General features: G+C 39.9%; 1 protein-coding gene across 4 annotated transcripts in view; it reads left to right on the top strand.

The window, feature by feature from the left end:
• LOC105558461 (putative fatty acyl-CoA reductase CG5065) overlaps positions 1 to 8,743 on the top strand; it is a 37,045-nt gene that overhangs the window by 11,544 nt on the left and 16,758 nt on the right. For 2 of the 4 annotated variants that reach the window (XM_012006161.1, XM_012006160.1), the window contains exon 2: positions 7,791 to 8,044. The exons of 1 other annotated variant lie outside the window; for it this stretch is intronic. The gene's annotated coding sequence lies outside the window, so the exon portion shown is untranslated. The remainder of the gene's footprint in view (positions 1 to 7,790; positions 8,045 to 8,743) is intronic. One more of the 4 variants, XM_012006162.1, reaches the window with a different exon arrangement.

Genomic DNA, 8,743 nt, shown 5'->3' with positions numbered 1-8,743 from the left:
GCGTTTTTCACTGGAAGGAACTGAGTGCGCACCGAAATTGCACAAGTGCGCACCGATACTGCACGATGTTTCTGAAAGTGCGAGTTTCTTGCACTCCCAGTTAAACATTCGACGCAGATCAAGTGTCACGTTTTTTCGTTCTTAACCTTTCTACGTACGTACGAATTTGTTATAATGGAAGAATTTGAAGTGAATTTTAAAGTAAATGATAAATTGCTAACAATAAAACTGCAACCAAGCGAAGTGGGACTTTACAATAAAGTTTTCGATTTTTGGAATTTTTCGTGATTCTTCATTCCAAAGTTTTTTGTCACTACTAGATGATGATGATGAGGATAGCACATCTAAAAACTGATATTAATATCCCGCGCTGCCATATTGAACTAGATCGACACCGTCTCTTGGGGCTCGTGCCGAGTTTCTGCACTAAAATGCAAAAACTCGACACCAAGTTTTCCAGTGAGTCAGTGCGCACCGCCTTCGTGCGCACCGAAAAGCTCAATGAAACACGCTGCTCTTGACTAGTGCGCACTCAGTGCGCACTAGTGCAACCAGTGAAAAACGCTATTAGTTTTATGTACTGTGTGGGCAGGTATTCTAATGAGGTAATATCCTGGTTGAGGTAATATTTTTTGCAATAAGAGTAATTTACGATACGGGGAAGGGGGGATTGAATGCTAAATGTAGCATCAAAAATATAATTACAAATCGTTTATCGATTTGAATATGTGAAATAGCTGACGACAATAACTCCACCCATAAGAAAATTGCGTTATGTCTGATAGTGAAAAGAAACCGGCGCGCAGGACGAAGGTGGGAAGAAACGGTGTATGAATTCACATTAAAAAGATAAAAATTACAAGTTGGGCTACCTACATTTCGCCTTGAGACCCACATTGGTGTTTTCTCATGTATTTAGTTTTATTTAGGGGTCTTACTTTAAGTCTATTATTCTTTCGATTTTTGTTACACAATACAAAATTAAGGAATTAAAAGAACATCATGGTTTTAGGATGTTTTTTAAAAGATCGAAAATTTTTCAACTGTATTGTAACGTTTTCCGTTAAAATTCTTTAAGAAAATTACTTTTTCCAATTTCGAAATTAACTTTTTAATTATGAATCGGATTCCACTTGTACATTAACATTTTTTTGCTTCAAGTGCAAATGGGATGCCATCTCTGGGGGGTGAAACTGTGTGAATCACACTGGCGTATATGTATATCCTGCATTGAATAATTAAGATCGAATAAAGATCGAATCAGCCGTCGCGCGAGGTGCCGGTTTCCTCTTTTCTCGCAACTTATTGAACTCGAGGTAGCTCCGCCACGTGGTGGTTCTCCGCCCCTCGGTACGTATTGTATATGTGAAAAGAGTGTCAGTTGCACTACCGGTTGCCGAGGTATCCGGTCCGTTTTACGAGCAGTTGCCACGAAAACACGAATCACACAAGCACGAATCCACGACTCGCTCGGCTGAACTTTGTCGCGCGCGCTTTTCGGTTGTGAAACACATAATCAGTGCGTTACCGAATAACGTAACATGTTAAAATAATGTTGCAATAACGAGTGAGAGAAAGGAGTCTATCGCAGCTGTCGTAGAAGATTCGCCGACTCGACTCGGGGGCTATTTTCGTAGTGATTGATTTAATCCCGTCGATTCCGTCGTCCCGTCGTGTTTCCTCGAAGGTCACTCGATCCCGCGCGAGTCGTCGAAAAAATTTATTTCAGCTGGAATTCTATATTCTCCTGGTTTTGTCGTCGAGTCGCGACCATTATTCGCATCCGCCACCGCGGCGGCGGTGGCTCGAACCGGTTACGTAAATTCAAGTCGCATTGTGAACTCACGCACGCCAGCGAGCCGTCAATAATTATCCGCACGTAGCCCGCGACGTTGGTCGCGCGCGGAGGAGACGATCGCGGATCGCGGGAGGTGGCGCGGAGCAGGCGCATCCACCGTAATTTCTCGCGGTGGTTAACACCTCCGTGTCCGCTCTCTCGCGAGCGGTTCTCTTCGCAGCCGAGTGGAGAACGGCGCCTTCCGCCCTTTTTTTCCGCGACGACGCGCGCGTTACGCGGGAGGGGAAGAGAAAAAAAAGTAAAAGATGCGGAGCTATATCGAGCGATGGGTGCAAACAGTAACGTTACACCGTTAAAGATAACATCGCGTCGCGTCGATATTAACGCGAGGAGATAACGAATATTTCGCCAGCCACCCGTCCGCAGGGCAAACACACTCCTCGCTCGCTCGGGGATTTCTTTCAAGGCCAGACGGCCCGACCCGCGTTTCGCCCCCCGCGTTTCGCGCTCGTTCCTTCCTCTCAAAGCCCCGCATAAAGCCGAATACCCCGGTAACCCCCTTACGGTACGTTAGACCGCACCGCTCGCAAATCGGTTGGCAAGGCGCGCGCTCGTACGCCCTTTCGTGACGGACGATTATCGATCTCCTCTATCTGTTCTCTCTTGTTACACCGCTTTAGAACGACCGCGCGTGTGTATCCGAGGCGAGAGTGCGACGTCGTAACGTACGTGAAACGCGTGCGTTAAGGCCGAGTCAGACTAGCAATTGCTGACTCGGATTGGATTGCGATTGGCGATTGACGATTGTCCACCAGCCAATGAGAGTCGATTAAATCGCTGGCTGCTTCGCTCTCATTGGCTAGAAGACAATCGCCAATCCAGTCCGGGTCGACACTTGCTAGTCCGATTCGGCCTTTAGGCCAGGTCTACAATAGGTAGTGAACCTTAAGCCGTAAGAAATTGATCAATCACAGGCGATTATTCTTCTCCCTTTCGACGCTGATTGGTCATTTTCTTGCGGCGCCTCTCGCACAACCGAATAAGGATTTGGAATAATGATTTCATCTCTCTGCACCCAGAAAAAGATTTATTCAAGTAAAGCAAATGAGATACGTTGAAATCATGTTTCTTTGAATCTACTGTCTGAAAGTCAGTCAGTGAACTGTCGCTGAGAGCAGTGAATATTCGCTGATTCACAGTTATAAGTGCAGCACTGAATTATTCGCTGCTATACTTATAACTGTTTTCAGCGATAATCACAAACTAAAATTTTATTTACTTCTACTGAAACAGTTTGCTATATTTGAAGAAATAGATACGAATTCTCTTGGAGATTCCGGTCTCAATCAAATAAAATTTTGGTTAAGATAAAGAAATAATTTCTTCGTAAGGTCAAAATTCAAACAAAATGTGCTTGATTTCAAAGAAACTTTTTTCTGGGTGTACGTTTCTAAAATATTGGAACGAATAGGTGAATTATGAGCACAAAGTAAGACGATGTACTTCGCGGCGGTACACCGCGAGATTGCGCGTGTCATTTTAATTCCTCGTATCATAAAGTAGCGCGTTTCTTGTCTCTTTCTCTCTTTACGATATCTTTTTCTCCGTTTCCCGTCGTAACGCCAGAGGAACAGAATACTCTGCACTGGAGGAAGATATCGCGATTAAGTTTTTGCGTGGAAAATGTAAAGAAGGATTGATACGCCGAGAAACTTCCTGTTCTACATTTTCTTTCATAATTTTCTCAATTAGAAAAATTCGCGCTGTTAATTTGTCATGCATGAAGTAGGTTCGTAAAAATGATTGTAAATACCTCGTAAAATGATTTGCCTTTCGTGATATCTGTGTCGCCGCGCTGGAGGATAAGGAACTGCCGCGTAAGAATATTCCGACTAAACGTTTGCGTCGAGGATGGAAAAGAGAGATGTTGCGTCAGGAATTTCTTCTTTTAAGCGTCTATGTTGAATTAATTAACAATATTAACTTTAGTAAAAACAATTCGCGCTTCTAATCTCATTTATTCTCCGCGCAAAGATACTAAGGTGAGACCGTTGAGAAACGACGATGGAATATCCGTTTTTCGTGACATCCCGTTGCAACGTGAGAAAGAAAGGGGACCGTGCGCAAGCGGCAAGAGTATTCCGTTTGCGCTGAAGATGTACTCGTAAACAAGAAATGACATGCCAGGGACTTCATGTTCTACAGTCATACGCTAGATTGATTTCATAGTCAAGGCTCTCGCGTTGCTATTCTAATTACGCTGGCTATAATATGCTGTGTACAACGGTATCGAAGCGCAAGATCATTGAGAAACGATCTCGCGAAATATTTGCAAGAGTATTCGGACTAAACGTTTGCGCTAAAGATGTTAAATTATACGTCAAAACTTTATATTCCACATTTCTATGCCTATTTTTATGGTCAAAATCCTCGCGTTGCCGTTTTAATTATGCTAATCATATATACAACACGAGGGACCGCGCGCAAGAATATTCTGATTAAATATTTACGATCTAACTCAATTTATTCGAAGGAGAAAACGCTCTTACTGGCGCTTCTTTATTATAATAGAAATTCGCACGTGTCTACACTCATTTTGTTTCTTGATTTCTCGGCTGACGTCAATATAGGTTGCTGTTTAATTATTCGAAGGAATAGATTCTTTGTTAAACTTGTAAACTTACTTTCAATGATGATTAAGCAGTTGATCGACCATGACTGGCTATGTGTTTTGAACACAGAAGATTTATTGTGAAAAATATTACCTCAGCCGGGGTTGGAACCTGGACCTCCCTTCACTCTAAGCGGGCGTTTCAACCAATTCGACCACCGAGGCATAATACGCCAAGCCCTGGCTGAGGTAATATTTTTTACAATAAATTTTCTGTGCTAAAAACATATAGCCGGTCATGGTCGATGAATTGCTTAACCATGGTTATTTATCTGCTGGCGTCAAATGATTCTTGAAGCTAATTTCAATGATACCATGCTGTTCTCTGATTTAATCTTTCTTCTTCTTCCTCGTATATTAGACTGAATTAAAACCTATTTTATGGTTATATTTATTATATATTTAAGGCTGCTAATCTTGCCGAAGTGATTTAAATCGATTAGTGGAAACCTGGCTGAGGTAATATTTTTTGCAATAAGAATTTTTTATTCAATACAGGGAGGGGGGTTATTGTAATGAATGCTAACAATAAGTATAGCATTAAAAATAATTTATGAAATGGTTCAGTGATTTTATAATACGTGAATTCACTGAATTATACATATTGTATGTCCGAAGTAACGGCGCGCAGGTCAGGTTGAAAAAAATACGGTGTATGGATTCCGATAGTAATTTAATTGGCTACCTGCACCTATGCCAGGTCCTAAGTGGCTTTTACGTTTCTAATTGATTTATATCTTATTGTTAAAAGAACCGAGCTAAAACTTTAGTTGTTAAATAATATGCTAAAATTTGCTAGTTGGGTTGACAATATTTCAAAAAAAGTGACATTTCTTTCGTTAATGTGCTATGCATTAAGGTAGCAAAGCGAAAGTGTAGATCTCGAGAGACGCGGTTGTAAATACTTGAAATATTGGTTTTTCTTGACACCCATGTCGCAACGTTAGAGAGTAAAGGATCGTGTGCAACAATTTCGAACTAAATTATGTGAAAACAAGATGCCACGAATTTCTTCTTTTAAATTCATCATTATCATATGGTTCAGTGAGGAGTTGCTAGCTTCTCGCCAACCCCCTTTTCGGAAGACCTTCTTTTAAATTTCTACGTTGAGTTAATTAAGCTACAGTATTAACTTTACAGTAAACAAAAACTCGCCCTGCTAACCTCATTTTATGTACCTAGATATGAAGGTATCAGAAATCGTTGATAAACGGCGCAGATCACGGAGAGTGTCTTGGAAAATATTTGTTTTTTATGATATGCTGTTGCTACGTAAGAAGGAAAGAGGACTGTGTGCAAGAATGCTTTAATTAATATTTGCATAAGATTGAAAAAAGATCTGTTAAGAACTTCCTTTTTTAAATCCCTACATTAATTTATATGTTAATTTCATAGTAAAAACAACTCACGCTGCTAATCTCATTATTCTATGCAAGTATCCAAGTAAGATCGTTGAAAATACCGTTGAGTATCTCGTGGAATATTTGATCTCTCTGTTTATTGTCTTGTTTATTGGCTTTTGTCTTGTTTTTTGTTTTTATCTTTGACTACGAGCAAAGGACACGATTTTAATTGCGTCAAGGTGGTTCTTGCAGGACTTTGAAGTCACAAAAGCAACTATTATTACTAATGACAAATATGAATGATTTAGTATGTAAAAATCAGCATACATTAATTATTTAAATTAATTATTCCGTAAGGTTTTTTCTCATTGAACCGTCGGATGTCGGTATAAACTGAAAATATCAGAGCGAAGTCACAAATTTGACTAGAGTTGGAACCATACATTTGGCAACGTCGCAATTTTAATGACAGGATGACAGCCGGTGTATCGATAGTGAATATATTCATACAACTGCCGAAAAAGATATATTATCTTTATAACATCCATTGAACCTCCATTCAACGGTGGGAGAATGGTAGGACACGCGCCTTGTGCTTATGCGTCAGCTGACGCGTGCGACCGTGCGACGTTGCCAAGCTGCCACTCAAGATGGCGGCCATGACTCTCGTGTCGTGTCAAAAATTGCCGAAAGTTCGTCGGAAGTTTCGCTTTATTTATGGTACAGTACGGTCAATCAGTTTGGTGTCGCGTCAGTATCTGTAGAAATGTTTATTGCATCGATTAAACAGTTTTTTATTCGTTCATCATGGCGATAAGTATGAACGTATTTCATGAATGTGCGATCTGACCCTCCTTTCCCTATTATCAATATGTAAAATTGCCAAAGTTTACGGACATATATCTCCGGAACCAAGCGGTTAAAAAATCCGAAATTTTTCATACACACTCTAGGAACGTTAATCTTTCATTTGATATCATATTTTTCGAGTTATCTCGGTTTGACCTAAATGCAAGAACCACCTTAAGGAGATGCTGCAGTGATTCCGCACTTTTAAGTTCAAAAGGTACAAAAGTGCAGAATCACTCCAGCATCCCTTTAATTAAGCGACGCATAAACTCGCAATCAGAAAAAAACTCGCTTATTCTGTACCATAGACATAGTAAGACTAGACCGAGCGTTTGCCTTCATTTGAAGAGTGGGGGTAGCGCCAACATAGAAAAGGACAAACAATATAGATAGTAGCTCTAATAGAACGTATCTCCTTCTCTCTCATATGCGCTCGACCTCCCGATCGGAACTCACATTTAGGTTAGAAACACACAGAGAGTAGAAAGAGACGAAGATACGTACTATATCTTTTCTCTCATTTTACATGAGCCCTTACCCCCACTCCTTAACGCTCGGTCTAGTCTTACTATGGGTGTATTCCGAATCGAGTTAGTTCGGCTTATTTTTGTTTCCAGATGTTGGCAGCGCTTAACTAAACCGAAACCGAGAAGTGTCCCGAAGCCGACATAACCTGTAAACATCGGCAGCTTGCAGCAGACAAGCAATATTATTTTATAATCCAAATAACTATCAGTATAATTTTATCTATCCAATAACATTATTACAACACTTACCATTATGAGCTAAATCATAAATATCTTTTGTAACAAGAAAAGTGTAACTTATGTTATTGAGATCTTTTATTTCTAAACGCAACATTTCTTATAATGATACGATAATATTTATTAATTTTTTAGAATTACGTCTCCTTGGATGAACTCTTAATAATCCACCCTTTGAACAGAAATGGATTCACTCGCGATAGTACAGAGCCACGAATATATACGAGAAGTATATTTGCAGGTTATGTCGGCTTCGGAACACTTCTCGGTTTCGGTTTAGTTAAGTGGCTGCCAACATCTAGAAACAAAAATAAGCCGAGCTAACTCGATTCGGAATACACCCTATGTCTATGTTTTGCACACAGGAACGAGTTTGCTTCTCTAAGGAACGCGACATGAATTCGACGGACATTGAATCTGATCGCAAGCCGCTTGAACAGTTACCACGGTACTACGTGTGCGTATGCGAGGAAACATCACGCCGTTTGCAGGTGCTGCTTTCTTATCTCTGAGGGTTGTCCTTGATGCTTCGTCATTTTTCACAACAGTCGAATAAATAGAAGGAAGGATCAAGGTGATCAAGGGAGGGTCGATCGAATTATTTGCATCAAGAAAACAGGTAAAGTTAATGTGCATCATTCAAGTATTCTGATTTTTTTATAAGCTTTATAGATGTGAAATGGATAAAAAGAGAGGAAGCTATATAGAGGAAAATCCCCTATTATGAGACAAGCTCCTAATATGAGATAGCAGGATTTTTTCTAAATTAATAGGCATTATTTATTGATTTCATTGTGAATTTATTGCCCTTGGAGTGAAATCTGTTTAGTGGAAAATTCACTCTTAGATGATGTGATCGTTGCAAATAAAGATTTGTGACTAATTATATTATTAAAAATAAATTTTGTTGTCAAAAACCTGCTATCTCATATTAGAAGCCTATCTCATAATAGAGTACTTGGTAATTATGCATAAAAGGGGCCTCCTCTCCGATTTGCTTCATTTTTAAATATGTTGTTGGGGATGTCTTCCCGAGTCATTTCATATATATACATATATAAGGACCGGACTCAAATAGTTTCGGAGATACAGGCTGAGAAAGGATACAAATAATAAATACTTATATGGTAATTCTTCAGTATAGCTGCTACACCTCCAAAATCAATCAAATTGGTCTCATTCGACGCGTTTTTCAACGAGAAACAACTTTTTCCTCAGACAAAATCGTTGCTCTGCCCTGCGAAGCGAGATATTAATTGTTAAAGTTGACAACTTTTAGAGTTAGGAAATCTGTCATACCGACGAAATGTAGCGACAT

This window comes from Vollenhovia emeryi, unplaced genomic scaffold (genome assembly GCF_000949405.1).
Source record: "Vollenhovia emeryi isolate VEMERY1.0 unplaced genomic scaffold, V.emery_V1.0 DF939342.1, whole genome shotgun sequence".
Taxonomy (NCBI): Eukaryota; Metazoa; Arthropoda; class Insecta; order Hymenoptera; family Formicidae; genus Vollenhovia; species Vollenhovia emeryi.
This window is presented reverse-complemented; position numbering and strand designations above follow the sequence as displayed.